Raw genomic sequence first — 19139 nt, 5'->3', positions numbered from 1 at the left:
AATAAATAGCAGCTATCAAGGAAGGAGGGAGAGGAGGTACAACAAAGAACAATCAAATTGAGTAACCACTTCACATGAACCTGCACATGTGGTTTAACAAGGTTTCTAAGGGCAGCTAATCATAAAACTCGGTAGGTCTAATAATTGGCCCATGTACATACACTTTTAACAAACTGTAACCTAGATGACCCAACTCTCAAAACATCTAATGCCATCTTGGTGTCAGTAATTGGCTCCTAGCTTTAAAACAGAATGGAGTCTAGACTCCAGAATATGGTGCTATTATTTTGAAATCCTAGAAAGAGAGAAACTATTCATTGTCTCCTGCTTGATTCAAACAACAATTCCTGGGACTTCCCTGGTGGTCCAGTGGTAAAGAATCTGCCTTCCAATGCAGGGGACATGGGTTCAATCCCTGGTTGGGGAACTAAGATCCCACATGCCGCGGAGCAACTAAGCCCGTGCACCACAACTACTGAGCTCGCGGATCTCAACGAGAGACCCCGCGTGCTGCAAACTACAGAGCCCACGCGCCCTGGAGCCTGCACGCCACAACTAGAGAGAAACCCGAGCAGACCGCGCGCCATAACGAAAAGATCCCGCATGCCTCAACAAAGATCGTGTGTGCCGCAACTAAGACCCGACGCAGCCCAAAAAAATAAGGAAAATAAATAAATATACTTTTAAAAAACCAACAGTTCCTCATACAAGTTTGTAGAAAATCAAAAGGGGGACATATTCCACAAGGAGGAGGAGCGGGGTTCTCTCCTGAGTGTGAAACCAGCTCTTGGTGTTACTTCACTGCACCGGCCATTTGCCATTAAGGATCGTTCTTTTCTCCTCTTGGGAGAGTATGAGGAAGAGGACATTGTCTGAACAGTTTCTGAAAAAAAGGGGGAGTACATCTTATATACATTAATGGTGACCACAAATTTAAAAGGAGAAGGAAAGACACACGTGGAGCCAAGAAAAATAAGTGTTTAACAACTCTTTATCTCCAGGAGACAACTGGAACGTCATAGTTCTGAAGAGAAAGGTAGAAAAATGGATACCCATTTGGAAGAAAATGAAAGCTTTACTTAATAATGTGTTAAATGCTGGTGTGAAAGAACCTTTCTTCTCAAAGCAAAACTACCCCTCCCCGCTTTTCCCAATGGGTAATCTCACCCTCACCACCGCCTTCTCATTGCCAGTATGCCTATTACCTTATCCCATACAGAAATGGAAGCCCAGCTCCTCCTCCTTTCCTGACAATAGCATCTGCTAAGATCACGCCTTCACCTGGATTCATGCAGCACTTTTGTGCTTCATCTTCACAGAATCAGGCACCAGGTAGATGGTTAATAAACACTTGTGAGAGTTCAGTGCACTAGACCCATAGGTAAACAATTACAAGTAATTAAGTACCATTGAGAATAAGAGCATGAGCTAATTTCTTCTATGTAAAATTCCCAGAGGCCATGCAGATAGACAAACTTGAATTCCTCCAGAGCTAGAGGGCTCATTACTCCCGGAGGCTATATATTCCACCCTTAGATAGCTTTAATCTTTAGAAAATAGCTATATTAAGCTGAAGTTTTCTTCCCTGGAATTTCTACCCATGAGGTTCTGTTGTGACCCTTGGGGCTCCAGAACAAATCACATCATGTCCATAACACATATTTGGCAACTGGAAGACTGCTGTCTCATCCCCCTTGAGTGGTCCTTTCCCAGCTGACAATCTCAGATGTTCACTGGTTCTTCTGTTGACATGTTTGCAGAAGTATTCCTTTAAGTGTGGTCCAAACATTATCATCATCTGAGGAGCACATTAACCAAGCAAATTGCAGGGACCCCTCATTCAAACCTAGTGAATCAGATTCTAAGGAGTGGGGCCCTAGAATCTGCCCACATTTAGCATGTGCCCAGATGATTCTTAAGCATTCTCACCAACCTCATCACTCACCTCTGGATGGGCCCTTTCGAACTATCACTCAGGACATTTTCTAATACTCCAGGTATGGTCTAGTATTGTCTTAGAAACACTCTGTAGACAGTTCAAATGGTTGTATGAAAGAAACACAACTGAACTTTGGAAAAAGGTCTATATGGTCAGAGCTATAATTAACTGCGAATGACATGTGCCCAGTGGACTAGGTAGTGTGATGGATGGCAGGATGCCTCAGCCTACTACGCATCAGGCACTGAGCTAGCTGATTTTGTGGTACTGCCTACTCAGTCTCCATGACCTGCAAGATCCTTGTCATGTTCACCTTATTTAGATGAAAAGATGGAAGCTCTGAGGGCATATTTGTTCAGTATCAAAAAGCTGTGAAATCAGAACCCAGATTCCTCTGACCCCAAAGCCCAAATCTTCTCCTCCATTCCCTACCTAAAACTACCAAAAGTAGCGTTCATGATTTGTGCAATATTATTGTCAATATGATCCCTAAATGCTGAAATGTATGAGAGGAGGACATTCAAAGAAAGTTATCATATTTTATACTTTTGTTTCTGGCTCATTCACCAGATTTCTGAGTGACATATTTAAGATGCAGTTGACACCTCTACAGTGTGATTGGCATTTATGTGCCTTTCCTAGCTCAGTACTCGTAACTTGCCCAGGCGACTGGGCTGTGATAATGTGACACTTAAAATGAAGCTTGAGGAGCTCAGTGTGAGCTTCAAAGACATAACCCACAATGGTGCACAGGATTGGAAACGTTTCCCTCTAACACCAGTCTGCCTACAATGTTATTTATAATCACTTTATACGGCAGCAAGAAAGAAACACCTAATGGAAGTAACTTTAGGTAGCAGAAGGCAGGAGATAAAACTGCTGCTAAAGGAGAGAAGACTAGCACTAGAAACAACAATTTTTAATTGGCTCGTCTCCTGATACTCCAGGCCAATATTTTGAGCAAGGATGGAAAACAAAGTCACTACCTACGTAGGCTATTCCATCCAATCTCCCACCTCATGATGGAAAACTCCAAACAGGCAAAGACACCTACACAAGCAGCTCATATCTTTATTTAGAAACTTCTGTTCCACTGTTGGGAAAAAGCTCCTAATCAAGACAGCCAGTGGCTCGGTGGAGATAAAGCTGTCAAATGGAAAGAGAAATCACACAATGAAGAGAGACTTAGATCCTAGCTCTTCAGGCTCTCATTCCTGCAGTGAGCATAAGGGGTTCTCCCTGCAATATACCTGCCTCATCAAACTTACAAAACAGAGCAATCTCAACTCAGCCCGGGGCCCGTGAATGCCACGTAAAGGTGATGGGGGACTCAAGAACCCAACAGCATCTCCTGAAGAGGTTAATGATGTGAAGTTTGTTTCCAACCAAAATTTCTTGTCTTGTTCTCCAGAGAATAGCAAGGTTACCAAAAAAATGCCAGGAGGTATGACTGCTACAGAGAAAGCAGAAAACAAATAATACCTGGTGCTCCATTTATTTGAAGTCACAGTTACGTTACATTATAGTAAATGGACTTTGCTGGTCTCCTTTCCAGCAGGACCAAATTGGAACTAAGAAGGAGCTGCAATGAAGAATCTGTGCAGCTATTTCTGGGCACAAAAGCAGGCCAACAGCAGCAGACGTCACGTTAAGAAAAACAATCCACTCTTGCATGGCGTACCATAATGTCACTACAGTTAGATGGATTAGAGGCTACAGTTCGTCATAGATAGCCATAGGATACCCACTGATAATCACACATTTTGTTCTACTGACAGATAACAGCAGCCCCCAAATGAGATGAGCTTCCTCCATACAAACACATTACATGAAATCAATACTTAGTTACGGCAGAGCCTGCGTGTGTTGCTGGCAGTTGGTTCTGGGAAGGAGGTGGTACAAGGCCGCTCTGCTAGAGCAGTGAGTTAACAAGTTGAAGGAGGTGGAGGCACTATGGCAAGATAGTGCCCATCCTACTGACTGTGCCTGAGGCCTAGATTTAAATGAGTCACCATTTGGACACTAGGCTTGGGTTGGAGAAGATAACTGAGGCACGAATAATTACACTGTTAGGGGAAGAGCAGGCATTGCCTGTGATGGTAGTTGCTGAAAGGCTACTACAGATCACATCCTTATGTGGATGTGCAAGGCCCTCAGTACAGACCCCAAGCAGGGAGAAGTGGATGGTGCCTGATGAGTGACCGTAGGGAGAAGCTGTGCGGCCAAAGGGAAAGAACAAAGAGCAGAGAATCAAGTGACGTGGGATGGATTCCAGCTCTCCTGCCCTAGCAAGCTGCAAAGTAGCTTGCAGTTCAAGCTACTTATCCATTCTGTCTAAGCCAGAAGACAACTGTGAGGGTTGAGTGGAATCAGATAGGCAGAATGTACTTTGCAGTCTATGAGGCTCCAGACCGTTGCAAGAGATGATTTTTATTTTAAGAATTGATAAGACCCAGGTCTGCAATATCATGAATAATCAAGAATAAGAAGCAGTAGCTTCATTTATTAAGCACCCCCAGTGCCATGTTAGGCAAAGTCACACTGAAACCTATACACACACAAAAAAAGAATAGAGGTGAACAAACTTGGAGGAGACATTCCAACTGCAACCAAAGATACAGGCAGGGAAATTAGAAAATGACTACATGATTCATCTATGCCATGCTCATGTAATTCCATACTAGAAAGTGTTCCACTTGAAAGCTGTAAGTTCATCCAAGAATTTTCCTATTGTTCTTTTTTAAAAATTTTAGTTTATTGTGCTTAGCCACCTTTTTGAAATGTATCACTTTCCTATACCTCATTCAAAGGCCTATGGGTTTGTTTGTTTGACAAAATACCTAATTATTAATTTTTTAAAAAATGAATTTCATAGGTATAGCCCCGAAAACTGTTGAAAGCAACATTAAAAGATATGGGTAGGAGGGAATTCCCTGGTGGTCCAGTGGTTAGGACTCTGTGCTTTCACTGCCGAAGACCTGGGTTCAGTCCCTGGTTGGGGAGCTAAGATCCTGTAAGTCACACAGTGCGGCCAAAAATAAATAAATAAATAGACAACTTTAAAAAAAGAAGCTATGGGTAGGGAACGAGAATCAGAGAAAACAAGAGGCGAGGTTTCAGGGGCTCCGTTACAAAACAGTTTAAAGGCTTCTCTTTGAAGGGAGGAGTGGGTTGTTTATGGATGAGAACTCAGCTCTACAGTTGGCCAGGCCTCACCTCTTCACCACTACGTGACTTTGGGAAGGTGAGTGGACTTTCTGAGGCCTCAGTTGCTGCATCTGTTAAAGGGCAAATGTGAGCATGAGGAATTCAAAGGTTTGCTGTGAGTGGCCCAAATTCTTACAGGTGGTTGCAAGGTTTCCCCATCGGCCTTTTGCTTACCTCAGTACAAAGCCTTCCATGAAATTAACAAGCAAACCGATCTCTTGATGGGGTGAGGTTTACTCCCTTGACTTGGGTCACCCATCCCTCACCAAAACCAGAGAAACTCATTTCACAACTGAGAAATTGGCCTAGCATGAAAATAAAACTCTTCATGCAATTCCCTGAAGCTGGCCCATGGGAAAGCAAGACACAGTCATCAGACACAAGTGCCTAGGTTTCTTAAAATCAGAATTTTCCATAGATGGGTCAAGAAGAAATGTACACTACAGTATTCTAGTTTTACTTGGCTCCTCCTTATGCATTCGCAAAATAGGATATATTCAACAGTGGATGTGTTACCGATTTAAACCAAATGTGCTCCCGAAATTTGGAGCGTTACAGGAGGTGTAGTCATGATAGAGTAGCGTACCAAATTACAGAGCCACCTCACTGAGTGCAGATTTGAATTATGTGAATTCAGTATAATGTGACATAAAATATGTTGAGACTCTCTGTATGTGCAAAATTTAAAATAATGCAACACTAACCCTCCCCCAAAATAAAGTTTGTTGACAATCACACAATTTAATCTCAGAGCTGAAGGAGGCAAGTGAACTGTAAACTGAGTTTATACTAGGGCTACATGGGGACACTCATTTTATCTGGTAAACAAGGTCCCTCCTACCTTTGTTGGTATTTGCCTTGAAATAGGTGAATTTTGAATTATGCAAGGACTCCAGGGACATAGCCCTCAAATGAAGTACAACCTCTCTGTGTATGTTTTTTATTTATAATGTAAGAAATCAAAATCCAGACAGATGCCTGAAACCTAAGGATTCTGGGAATAAGCATCATGGAACAGATTGTTCTAGAAAGAAGAAAGTGAAGATTTTGCTTTACGAGGTATAGCCTATGTCTGGTGGATGCCAGACTTCATCTAAAATTAAGTTTCATGATAGTTTTTTCACCCATCTAATCTGTCAAGGGCATATTCATGAAGTGACACTGATCTCAGTATCTAGGGCACGTGCAGGATCTAGCACACGCTGCTGGGCCTTTGTGCTGCTCTTTGGGCTCTTGCAGGCACTAACAGAAGATTCTCAAACTTATAGGAACATTTGGAAACCACTTACCAGTTTTAGAAAGTGCTTTCACATATATTAATGTACAGTGTTCTTATACGTCCATAATAACTCTGTGAGATAAGCAAGACGAGGAAACTAGGATGCAAAGAAGATAAGAAAATTGCAAGAAGTCACAGAACTAAGCTGTATGAGACCCAGATCTTCAGACTCCATACCAGGAGCTCACTACATCATCCCAAGCTGTGCTCTGCTTTGAAATGGTCCAAGAGGAGACAGGTCCAACCCTGACAGTCTCTACTCAGCGTTAGGAATATCTCTCCAAGGAGTAACACCTCTTCACCCTCACACCCTGGACTGTTTGCTTGCTGCTTTGGGCTGCCCAGCATCCATCCTTTTAAACATCCACCCTTCCCCCATTAGATACAGTCTCGTGGGACAGTTGATGGAAGTACTCTACTCTCTCCTTCCAAGGGTGAGCATGTGAGCAAATAGGCCAATCGAATGCCTGTTCCCTTCCAGGAATCTCAATTTCAACCAAGAGAAGAACAGAACGAAAAAAGGTCGGGGCTTATTCAGTGAGCCTCAGCACTCTGGTGCTACAGAACAATTCCTGCCAAGTAGACTGCCTTGGTTCATGTCCATCTCTAAGCTTGCTTCTTCAGCCTCCCACTGATTTTATAAGTAGTCCCATCCCTTCCAACAAATTTCTCCCTAGTTAACTTAGCCAAAATCCATTTTGGTTACTTGCAATTCAAAAAACATAGCTTGAAACCCAACTAAGTCTGTGTCTTTGCATGTACATTGGTACCCAAAGAATGAGTGATGAGAGTCCCAGTGTGTGTGTGTGTGTGTGTGTGTGTGTGTGTGCACACGCACATGTGTGCACATGAATGTGCTCTTACTCTTAAAAGTTCAGATCACATGTCCAAGAGAAAATGAATGATGGAGGCATTATTACACAGAGAAGCTAAGGATGGTGTAATTACAAGGCTTAATTACAGTGCTCCCCTAAGTATCAAGTGCACATTTTTAAAATTTTTACTTATCACAGGGAAATTTAAAATTGACTCATAAAAAACCATCTTTTCCAAGATTTCAAAGGACATGGAAATTGTGCAGTATAATATTTTACTTCTTAAATGCCTTTTTTCCTCCTCTAATTCTGCCACCTCTATCTATGTTATCTACTATTAATGAAATTTTGTGTACATCCTTTTGGGTGTATTGATAAGTTAACATGCAAGTCATTTTTTGGGGGGGGTCTATATACTAGCTACAAATTTTCTATGCAGTAAGCATGATTTGTATATAAATTGTGAATTTATCCAACTAATTTGTTGAAATAATTCCAATGAATTGGAACTGCTAGGACTAAGGATATCCAAAATTTATAGTTTCAAGTCCAAACTAGTTTTCCCTACTATATAGACAGGACCTCATCAATCTTGTCCCCCAGTGTTTATGTGGGTATTATTTCCTAAAACTGTACCAATGTTACATTTTTAATCTTTGGTAATGTGGTATTACAAAGAAATTGCTTTTCTTCTGTTATTCTTCAGCTCTGTCATCTTCATATATGCTTAAACCTTACTAGTCACTTGCGTTATTTCATTTTCTTTTGTTTGTTTTTTTCCATTCCCTTGATATATCAATGTCTTTGTTACTGGTTTCTAAAAACTCATTTATTATTAAGGATGTTAACCATTTGTCATGCAGTGCAAATGAAATACCATATTTTATTGCCATCAATTTACTATGGTGTTTTGTATTTTGGTTGTGTATTAAAATATAATCCTGCTGTGCTTTAAAAAAAAAAGAAAGAAGATGCTTTGCAATTTTTATTTCTAGCATGTGACATCTTGTATAATTATTAAATATAATATGCTAAAAAATTTTACATGAGAATTTAAATAGGGGTTTAAGATTGCTCCTGTTGAAATGAATGAAAAGTTTGGCTTAATCTGATGTCCATTTAGTATTTGATACACTGTTTCATTGTTCTGCTTATCTTTTTTTTCACAACCAAAAATCAACGCAACTACATTTCTGTGATAATTGCATCATTGGACATACTTTTGGAGATGGCATAGTATTCCAAACTGCCGTCAAGCTTCCGGTAGCACCCCAGGTCTGCCCTTTTGTGAGCGTGTTCAACAATAACAACAACAGAAATGGATAAAAATATTTCCTCCGACTTTGCAAAAGTTGAAGCAGTTACCTCGAAGTTGTGGATCAAAAACCCCCAAGATTTCTATTAAGCTTAAATTGACTTTATCACATTTCCCCACTCTATAGCTTACTCTCTTGATGGCGTGCTTTTCTCCGTGATCCCAGTAATTCCAAAGCAATCACATTCCCAAGAAAAGAAATGCAATAAGCAAAGCAAATTCATAAAGCGGGACTCTGAATGCATTTCTGTCATCTTTGCTTTGATGTCTAGAAGATGTACCCTGAGCAGCAGGGAGATCATTTGTAATCTTTATTACGATGGCAGCAACAAACACTGAAAAATGCCCTACGACTGAAGATGCTTGCTGAATTCTTTGTGATTTTTCAAAAAATATCGTATTGGGTATCAACACATGCACAGCAGGAGCAGCAACATATGCACAACATATCCCTCTCAGGTTTACGACCATGTGCCTAGAGGGTCTTAAGCTAGAAATGGGCAGAAGTAGTTAGTTCCCATGGAGGTGATCGTGTTGATAAGCTGCTTCTTGTTAAGGTTTTACCTGAACTTGAATGGGTTTGTGTGTTTTTGTTGACATTGACTATTTCTGAAAACATAATAAATGAATTGAGATTAGAGAAGGGAGGAAGGAAAGAAGGAGGGGGGCAGAGGGAGGGAGGGAGAAAAAAGGAAGGAAGGGAGGAAGGAAGGAAGGAAGGAAGGAAGGAAGGAAGGAAGGAAGGAAGGAAAGAAACATCTTCTCTTTCAATTTATGACATATGGGCTAGTCAGTTATCTATATACCTATTGTCACTGGAAAAATGTCAATTCCAAACAGACTTCCCCATCCCTCAGTCCCTGCCATATTCTCTTCCCTGATTTATATCAGCCATTTTTTTCTTTTCAGGAAATGCAAACGCATGTTAATATTATTCCATAAAGTACATCATCAGGAAAGCAAATATCAGGCATTGCACAGAACAGACTTTATCGCACAACCCACTAAAGATGGATTTTAAGCTTTGGTTTTGGGGAATTATCTATGCTGTTCTTTCCTCTCATTAATGCAGATGTTAAAAAATTAACTATATCAACAAAATACACTTTTGTAAAAGAGGCATGAAGACTTAATTAAGAATTTAACTGTGAATGTTACTGTAAAAAAATTATAATTACATCTAATGTGAAAGATTTTAATTTTCCTTTGTCTAGTTTATTCATTTTTTAGGTAAAATTATGATAATCAGGTATTATACGCCAGATTACCCAAATGAATGGAATGAATGTAGATTTTTAAAAATTATCATATACTCCAGCTTTTCATGCTACCAAATTTAGGAAAGGTGTAGGTCATACATATTAATAAGGCTCTATCACCATTTAAATTTGCCAGCCAACTACAGGCTATTATTCTGAAAATACAGTTCTGCATTCAAGCGACCTTGATACTACTAGCAAGTCCACCAACAGAGTGTGTCTTTACTGTTTACAAATGCTTACATCCTCATTCTAAGCCCAAGAAGGATCTCTGCAGGCACCATTGCCTCCAGGAAGGCTCTCTACCCTCTCTTGCCCTGAATTTGCGAACCCTCACGTGAGCTCCCATAGTGAACTGTCCTTCCTCCCCGAAGAACTCATCATAAGGTAGAGATGAGTTCTGTTTCTGATGGTGGCCTGTGAATGCAGAATGCAATGGCTATGTCTCCTCCCTGCTATATCGCAGTGCGCAGCAAAGACATTCATTAGATGAAGGAGTAATAGGATGAGTGGATGAATGGATGCAACAAATATTGAGCACTTATTAGATGCCAGCTTCTATCTCTTGGGATATGGCTGTAAGTAAGGTAGGACCCCAGTCTATTGGATTCCCAGTAGAAGGTCAATAGGATCCCAGGTATAGGATTCCCGACAGAAGCTCACATTCTATTGAGGGGGTGCTCTCATCCCTAGTGATAAGATTTCAACATCTCAGCATGAACCTAAGAGAGGAACCCTCCCAACTTTAGAGTCCATTTCATGCCCCTTGTGCTAATTTTTTAACTGAGTAACTGTACACTGGAGTTCTAAACACAAGGTCAGCTTACAATACAGTGATACTCTTATTTTGCGTGGGTCATTATTTCTTGTAATTCAGTATTCCTTGGGACCCTCTCAGAGAAGAGGATTGGCTGGGCTCAGGCAGATTCTGGCATTTCTGGTGTTCCTGACCAAATTACCCTCTAATATCAACCACACTCATCCATCCTACCCCAGTTTTGGCAATAGATCATGACCTAATTCTCTAAGTCCCTGTCTGGGTAAGCCATTTAATATCATTCAGTTGTGCAATTTGACGAAATGTTCTCTAATTTAATCAACATATGCCTATGCAATATATAAAAGAGCATTTAGTAACACCCGTTGCCTGAGAATGGAATCATATCCAGTGTTTGCTCATCCCCATCCCGATGAAGTTAGACTTATTCCTCATAGCTCTACACACTACCTGCAATAACAATCTGCTACTCACCCCCCCACCTCCAGTGTCTTCTCCATATCATAGCCAGCATATCCTTTATAAAGGTATGTGAGTTCAGAGAACTTTGCTCTCTGACTCAAAACCCTATGAAGACTTCCCATCACACTTGGGCAAGTCCTCACCACACCCTATGAGGCCTTGCACGAGCTGACCTCAGTCTCACTCTCAGGCCTCACTTCCTACCACACCCCCTCCCCTCCAAACACTGGCCTTGCTATTCCCAGACCCTGTTCAGCATGTTGCCATCTCAGTATTCCCTCTGCTTAGAACACCGTTTAGCCAGACTTTCCTATGCCTGGCTTCAGTCTCTGCTCAAATGACTTTTCTTCAGAAAGGCCTCTCATTACCTCATCAAAAACAGTCCCTGCTACCCTCTATCTTCTTGCTGGCTGTACTTTTATTCAAATCACTTAAATTATATGCTTATTTGTATTGTCTATCTCACCTCCTAGAGTGTAGATTCCACTAGTGAAAGCACTTAATCTTGTTTGCCTCTCTAGTTTAGCACCTAGAACAGTATCTGATGCTTAGGAGGTACTCACTAATACATGTTGAATGAATGAATGAGTGAATGATACACTTCCTGTATGCCAAGTTGCCTGACCTAGTTACCCTTCAGAGTATCATCTCCTCCTGGGTTTCCCAATACTGAATTCTCCTGCATCAACCCAGTTAAGTGTCCTGATAACACTACTGATTGTCTATATCTGCCCCATCCAACATGGCAGCCATCATCAGCCACATGTGGATACTGAGTACTGGAAATGTGGCCAGTTCTAACTGAGATATGTTGTAAGTATAAAATGCACATCAGATTGTGAAAACTTAGTATGAAGAAAAGAATATAAAATACCTCACTGAGCTTTTTTTTATTCATTGCATGTTAAAATGATAATATTTTAGATACATTAGGTTAAATAAAGTACATTATTAAAATCAGCTTAAAGATGGGTACTGGAAAATTTTAAATGACATATGTGGTTCACACTTATAGCTTTCCTTATATTTCTGTTGAACAGTGCAGCTCTACACCAAGACACTTCTCTACTTAGGAGATGTAGGATAAAGTGAAAAGGGCATAGGTTTTGAGTCAGATAGATAGGTTGGGATTCTGGCCTTCCTGGCACTAGCCACATGGCCACGAGCAGGATCCTTATATTCTCTGAGGCTCAGCTGCTCATCTGTTCAGTGTGTGTGATGGAAGTTACTTGCGAGGAAAGTTACGAGGCATAATGAAATGACTCACAAAAGGACCTTAGGTATCCAAGGCATTCAGCCCATGCTGTGCCTTCCCCACCTCCCATTAACTACAGAGTCCCGCCATCCAGACATCACACCTTTTCAGTCTGCTCCTCAAGCTCTGCCCCTTACCTGCAGCTAACCAGCCAGGCTGTGTTCTGTGCTACGTCAAGAATAAAGCGTTTATGTGGTCATTTCACAAACATGTTGGAGTATCTACTCTATGTGAGATACTGTGCTAAGGACTAGAAGCAGGGACAAAAGCTTGAAAAACAAATCCCTGAAAAGCAAAGAGCAGGGGCTGTGCAGTGTCCTTGTTGATGGTGAGGTGACAGGGCTGACCATGTGCACGTACATTGCCCCTCTTTACCTCAAGCGCCAAATGGAGGCTCTTTCGCTGATACCCTGGCTTTCGCCTTCAGTCACAGCCCATCATCATGCATAGCCTACTCATCCTGGACTGTGGCATGGCTCTCAAAAGCTGTACCTCAGAAATTTGCAGAGAGCTGAAGATACAAAGTAACAAGCCAGTGTTTCCCAACCTCTTACCTAGAGGTTTTGAGGTAAAACCCAGGAATCTGCATTTTAACAAACTTCACAGGAGATCCTGATGTATATATAATCAGAATTAAGAATTCCAGGAAGGTTGCTCACAAATCATGTGTCAGCATTTGCATTTGACCTCCTACAAAATGAGTTCCCTTGGGCAAACCACAAAGCCTTCCTGAACTTCAGACTCCTTATCTACAAACTGACACCTGTAAACAAGTAAGCTCTCAGGACTGAGTGGCATAATGCATGGGAAGCCCTTACATACCCAATGGACTTCACGAATGTTAGCCATTTCAGTACCATTGTTAAAAAAACAAAGAGGGAACAACGGTACCAAAAGGAAAAAGAGCTTCTCTACCATCATTGCCTCTTTTCTCTCAAATGTTTGACTTTCCGCCACGTTTCAAGCCATCCAATTTTTGTTAGTTATTCTTAAGCATGTAGGACAGGTGTTCTAAGTGCTGGCCAAGCTGGACATTTCGTATTGGTGCAACAGAGCAATCACCACCAAAAATCCAATTGAAATGTCAATATTTTAGTTAAGACTAATGAAGACACTTCTCCTGTGGATGATGGTTCTCTCTTTTTCACGCTGTGCAGATTTTCAGCTTTGCAGTTGAAATGTGACTCCCCTCCCACCAAAACCCTCATGTACCTTCTCGACTCAACCCACATGGGCTGGAACTGGATTTCTCAACCATGTCACAAGAGGAAAAGACTGAAGAGTTGGTCAGAAACTACCCTGAAATGGTTAATTTAGAATTTTGTTCACAGAGTAGACAGCTCTGAAGTTTTTTAAACTTCCCTGGAGATTTCAGACAGGAGTTTCAGCATGTCTGGCCTTTCACTTCATCTTGATAGTGATGGGCCTCAGCTCAGCCCCTCTCTCAGCTCCTAGTCCTGGGGGTTGGCCAGGAACCCACTGAGCTGAAGAGAGAAGAGGAAAAAAATTGCAGAATGTTTCAGAGATTCATGTACAGGGCCTTCTCGGCTCTCAGAAATGTCATTAGAGTCCCCCAGGAAAATCAGGTGGTATCTCCATCCAATTATTCTTTTATGATTTTATAATCACAGAGACATTTCTTAACCATATTGTATAGCAATTTCTTGCAATGTCTTCCCTCCCTGCCCTCCCATGAATTTCTTTCACATAGTACAGGAGTCAAAAAAAAAAAAAAAATCAAGTGCTTTGCTTCCTTCCTAAGTCCAATGTCTAGTTAATTACTGGGTAACAGCTTTGCTTGGTAAAGGAAAAATAAACAAACAAACAAATGTGAAACCAGCTAGTTTTTATGCCAAAAAATAGGTAACAAATCAAAACTGCATTGTTTTCCCTGGGATGCTACCACAGATGTAACAAATGTGACGTAAGGAAAAAATCAATATTATAATCACTAAAGCAGCCAATCAAATAATTCTTCCAAACCACAAAGTAGTGTATATTCTGATGGTGACTAATGCCTGTCAGAAATCTTTAATGCCAACCAAACCTCTCTGCATAGCAGCATGAGGCAACTTGCCAGCAGGTACACCACCTGGCTGGTGAAAATGGCCCAGGCTTTAAACAACTGGGAAATCCACTGCCTCCTGAAATTTCTCTTATGTCTGAAGCTTGCTTTCCCCATGCAGATTTCCTTCATTTAATACCTTAGGTAACCAGTGTTCATTAGCATTCTTGCTATTTCATGAAGTTTTTTCTCTTGCTATTTTATTTTCTTCTATGGCCTTGGGTTGGGGTAGAGGGTAGGAAATTTTCCAGAACGCCAATCTTTTGATTTAATTTATGTTTCTTAGTGGGAAACAGTCTATTTTAGCCTCAGGCCCAAAGCACTGAGGTGATTTCCCAGTCCAGATCAGGAAAGCCCAGCTAGATTTCATGTAACGAAAGCTCAATACCTAAAGGTACACTCCTTTGGCCACCCAGGGGTAATTATAATGGAGTTTAAATGTTGGGCTCATTTTTAGGGCTTTGATTTTCACTTAAAGTTTAAGCAGCTGAGACTGATTCAATAAAAGAGGTTTTTTATTTAAAAGAGTAAATATTTAGAGTTATCTCTGAGGCCTTAAAGGAGAGAGTGATATAAATGTGATGAACCAAGTGGATATATGTAGTGTATTTCCAAATAGCTTCTTCAGTACATAGAATTTAACAACATATCAGTGTTGGAAATCACACTGGAGAGAAACTGTACATAATCTGATGTTACTTTTCAAAATAATTTCATTTATATTGAGATATGATGTTTAAGAGAAAAGGTGATCTTTTTGAGGAATAATTTTTTTGTAATAGGTTAAGGAGTAAACAGAGGGAAGAAGTAATGTACAACTGAGGACTTTGCTCTGTCCTCATAAGCCTCTTCCTCTCGAACTGGGTAAAAAAGTCAAAGCAAATGGGTTGGGTATTAAAATAAGTATGATAAATCACTGCAAAGTATCTATCCTTAGTTAAATGCAGCATCCCCTAAGCAGAAGGCTTTGATCCCAGATGGCTTAAAGCTACGCCTGAGATGAGATGCCACAGAAAGAGATAAGCATGGGCATGGCTGGACATGGAGAATCAGGAATTCTCTAGGCCAAAAGGAAAGTAATTAGAATTAAGATAAAATAAACTGATAGTAAGAGAAAATATTGGAAAGCAACCAAGGACATCTTAAAATGCGTAAGTTCTTTTCTTTTCATTCTTGCTTTGATCAATATTCTAATTTCTCAAGACCTTCTTACAGACTGTGCTTATCAGTTCTTTTACTTATGTTGTAACAAATAATTCTTGCAGCCAAGAAAATAAAGTGTTCTGGTGGCTCAGTCATCAGGCTCCTGAGGAGAGAGAGTTAACCAACTTGTCTACCTCCATGACCTATTTAGAGCCTACTATACAGATGGGTGATCAACACTCAGTGAGTACCTATACTATGCCAAGAAATTTAAAGACATGATTTCATCTAACTCTCAAAATTATCCTGTGATACAGGTTCTGTCATCAAGTTAACTGGAGCTGAAGAGGTTGGGTAATTTGTTCAAGATCATGCCGCTAGTAAATGGCAGAAATGAACCTTAAGTCAGATCTTTCACAATTCCAAAGCCTATGTGTCTTTACTACACCCTACTGCAAACACATGTCCCTAGAATTCTTTAAAAAAGCCCTAAAAATGTGTCTTATAGAGTGGCCATCTAGAGGGATATACATTTTACAGTAACACTACAGAATCCTAAATTTGAAAATTTTCTCATGTTTCTAATGTTTTCAGAAATCTAGTCCTGTACTCCAGATCAAAAAAGACTCCTATATTCAAGGAAGGAGTATTTCTTTTAAGTCAGTAGAAACAAGCATAGTGCTTGTTGTACTTTTCTAAATTTACTCAATTTCTGCTTCTTTTTTTTAACAAAAGGGGAACAAAGAGCCCTACAAAAATTTGAGTTCAAAAACATCCCTGCCCTTTGTTTCTTGCTGATTATAGCTTTTCAAAAATGAATCCATTCCTGTAGGAACATTTGCAAAACTGACTCTAAATCCAATGAGCACATAAACACTGCTTGAGGAAAGTTCAACCTCAACTGTTTATTTGTCCTTTGAGCCCCATCAAATCCAATGTACTAACCTTCACTACAGATCAACACACCTCACAATTACCATTGCCATAAAGATTCCTGGATAAGAGACCACAGCACTACCTGAAAACCCACTATTCCAAGCAAACTACAAGGCAACAAGTTTTAATTTGTCTATTTTTAGGTTCCTCCTTGCTTGTGCTCATCATATAAATATCAAATCAACATTGCATTTGTGTTGTACTTCACAGTGGACAACATGCTATTAAAATATAATAAAATACTATTTAACATGCAAGCAATGTTATAGAATAATATTTAGTGGCATCCAAAAATTTTCACTCTGTACTGATTAAAAAAAAGAATACAAGTCTCAAAAGAATTTTAAAGGCTATACACCTCATTGAAAAGGACCTACAAGGATATATACTAAGTTGTTACTAGTGATTGTCTCTGTTCAAGAAGAATTAGTGCGTTTCTCTTTCCTTCTCTGTATTTTTTTTTTTAATTTGAAGAACTTGCGAGACTTTCAAAGTGAGAAATAATAAAAGTTATTTATGAATTTAAATCATTACCCATAAACATATATAAACACATATACTATATAAATATATATGTATACATATATTATATAAATAATTTTACATATACATATAAAATTTTGGCCTCATAACCAGGAAAAATATCCTCTTATTTGGCTGTGAAATAGGTAAAATGGGTATTACTAACTCATTGTACATGTGGATAAAGGGAGATTAAGTAATTTGCTACTAGCTCGCAAGTGGAAGAAGCCAAAGTGATAGGCCTGGTGACTCCGATCTTGTGTTATTTTTGTAACTTCTTCATATATTGATGTGATTATAATTTTAGGAGAGTCAGTTTTCATTGCAAGTACATCCATGCCATTTATTATAACTTTCTACCAATATGGAAACATTAGATGTGATGTGACAAAGATTCCACCTTTCTGTCAATTCTGATACAGGGTAATGGGAGACATCATTAATCAATCACAGCACTCCATCCTACTGGCACAAGACACGATCTTAGAATCTTTTTCAACCTACTTCTCTAGACACCCACTTGCTGATTGGGGTTGGCATATGAGTAGAATTTTGCCACGGGCACCAGAAGGACCATGAGGGCATGCATGAGAGGAATTTGCCATACCTGCTGTATCAAATTGAACATCATCAGCAATTATATATACATACAACAACTCAACTACTGCCTTCAAATTCATTCATCTAGTCACCTAATGTGTATTAGACACTGTGGGAAAAAGAGATAGAGATTATGCATAAATTTTACTTTCAAGGGGCCAACATTCTATTAGGGAAGGAGACTACTTCAAAAGGCTTGTACTGCAGAAGTGAGAGTTCTAAGCATCAGACATCTCTGCTTGGAGAAAAAGCCAAAAGAGTTTGGAGAAGGGCAAGATTGACTCCAGCTAGAAGGTGCACAAGTAAAGCTTTATGGAGGGGCCAGCATTTGAGCTGGGCTTTGTGTAACAGATATGACTTGATCATGTAGGGAGGAGGAGGAGAAAGGAGTATTCCAGGCACAGAAAGAACATCAAAAAGGAGCAGAGGCAGGAAAATGCAGGGAGCGTGAGGGAAACAGTGAATAGTTTAGTCTGGGACTGCTTTTCATGCTTAGGAACGGTGGGAAATAAAATGGAGAGTAATTGGAGTGAGAGAGTAGAGGGCACTAGACGCCAAGGTAAGGAGTTTGGGATTTATCTAACGGGCAATAGGGAGTTAATGATGCCTTTGAGAAGGTGGGCACCATGATGAAAGCTGTGCAAAGGAACACTTCCGGCAGCATCATACACCTGGGTGAAAACAGGCCCAAAACTTGAAGGACATCGCAAATCGAGAATTGAAACTCCCAAGCTCAGGTTTGAAGATCTTAGTGACTCTTTCAGGTAACACAGTAAGATAGGAGAAATAAATACCTCTGACCGGCTTTAGCACCTGCTTCTCTCTCCTGTAGTCAGAGTCTGTGTTGACCTGACCAGGACAGATCTAGCTGCCACTTAAGAGAAGACAAAATATGACCAGCTCCGTAATGGAAACCAGGAGCACAAATGCAGCTTGCTTCCTCAGGTGCAGGACAAATACATCAAGAATTCTCTGTGCTTCACCCAAGCTGGAGCCCAATTTATCTGCCAGCTCAGGGCTTCACCATCCTTACAGAACACAAGAAGAAGAAGGAGGAAAGGAGAAACAGGAGGACGTGGGAGGTCAAGGTAAGGTGCCAGAGTGCTCTACTTCTGAGAGCTTTGGGACAGAGGACAGGCTCCAGAGAATTAGTAACGAGCATTCATTAAACACTGTCTGCGGACTAGCACTTCCCAGGCACTATCTCATTCAACCCTCAAATGATGTCACAGGGAAGATACTGTTATCTCTACATTACAGATAAACCCAAACACAGAATTAGTGCCACAGAACGGAACCAGCTGAGAATTTCCCTATGAGCAGGGAGAAGTCACTTGCCCAAGATCCTAAGTCCACGTAGCTGGGTTTTATCTCAGGTCTGCCTGACTCTTCAGGCCACATTTCCCCTGCACCACTCAGCCTGTCAATTGACCAAATCAAATATCTGTACTTGCCGGGATCCTGGTTATGACCAGGAGTGGGGGCAGGAGCAGTCATTATTCCTCACTGACTTATTTTTACTCATTCCCTCAGCTCTCTTCTCTGTATTGATTTGGATTTGGGG

At 40.4% G+C, this 19139-nt stretch overlaps 1 long non-coding RNA gene and 1 other non-coding gene across 2 annotated transcripts in view; one reads left to right on the top strand and one right to left on the bottom strand.

Annotated features, from left to right (window-relative positions):
• The window catches only part of LOC132375124 (uncharacterized), a 152621-nt gene that overhangs the window by 57900 nt on the left and 75582 nt on the right, over window positions 1-19139 (bottom strand). The window lies entirely within an intron of this gene.
• LOC132375507 (small nucleolar RNA U3) lies at window positions 672-881 on the top strand. The gene has a single exon (XR_009506054.1). It is a non-coding gene; the product is annotated as a small nucleolar RNA U3 (small nucleolar RNA).

Source organism: Balaenoptera ricei, chromosome 11 (assembly GCF_028023285.1).
Source record: "Balaenoptera ricei isolate mBalRic1 chromosome 11, mBalRic1.hap2, whole genome shotgun sequence".
Lineage (NCBI taxonomy): Eukaryota > Metazoa > Chordata > Mammalia > Artiodactyla > Balaenopteridae > Balaenoptera > Balaenoptera ricei.
Note: the sequence above shows the minus strand (reverse complement) of the source record. Positions and strands in the feature narration are given on the sequence as shown.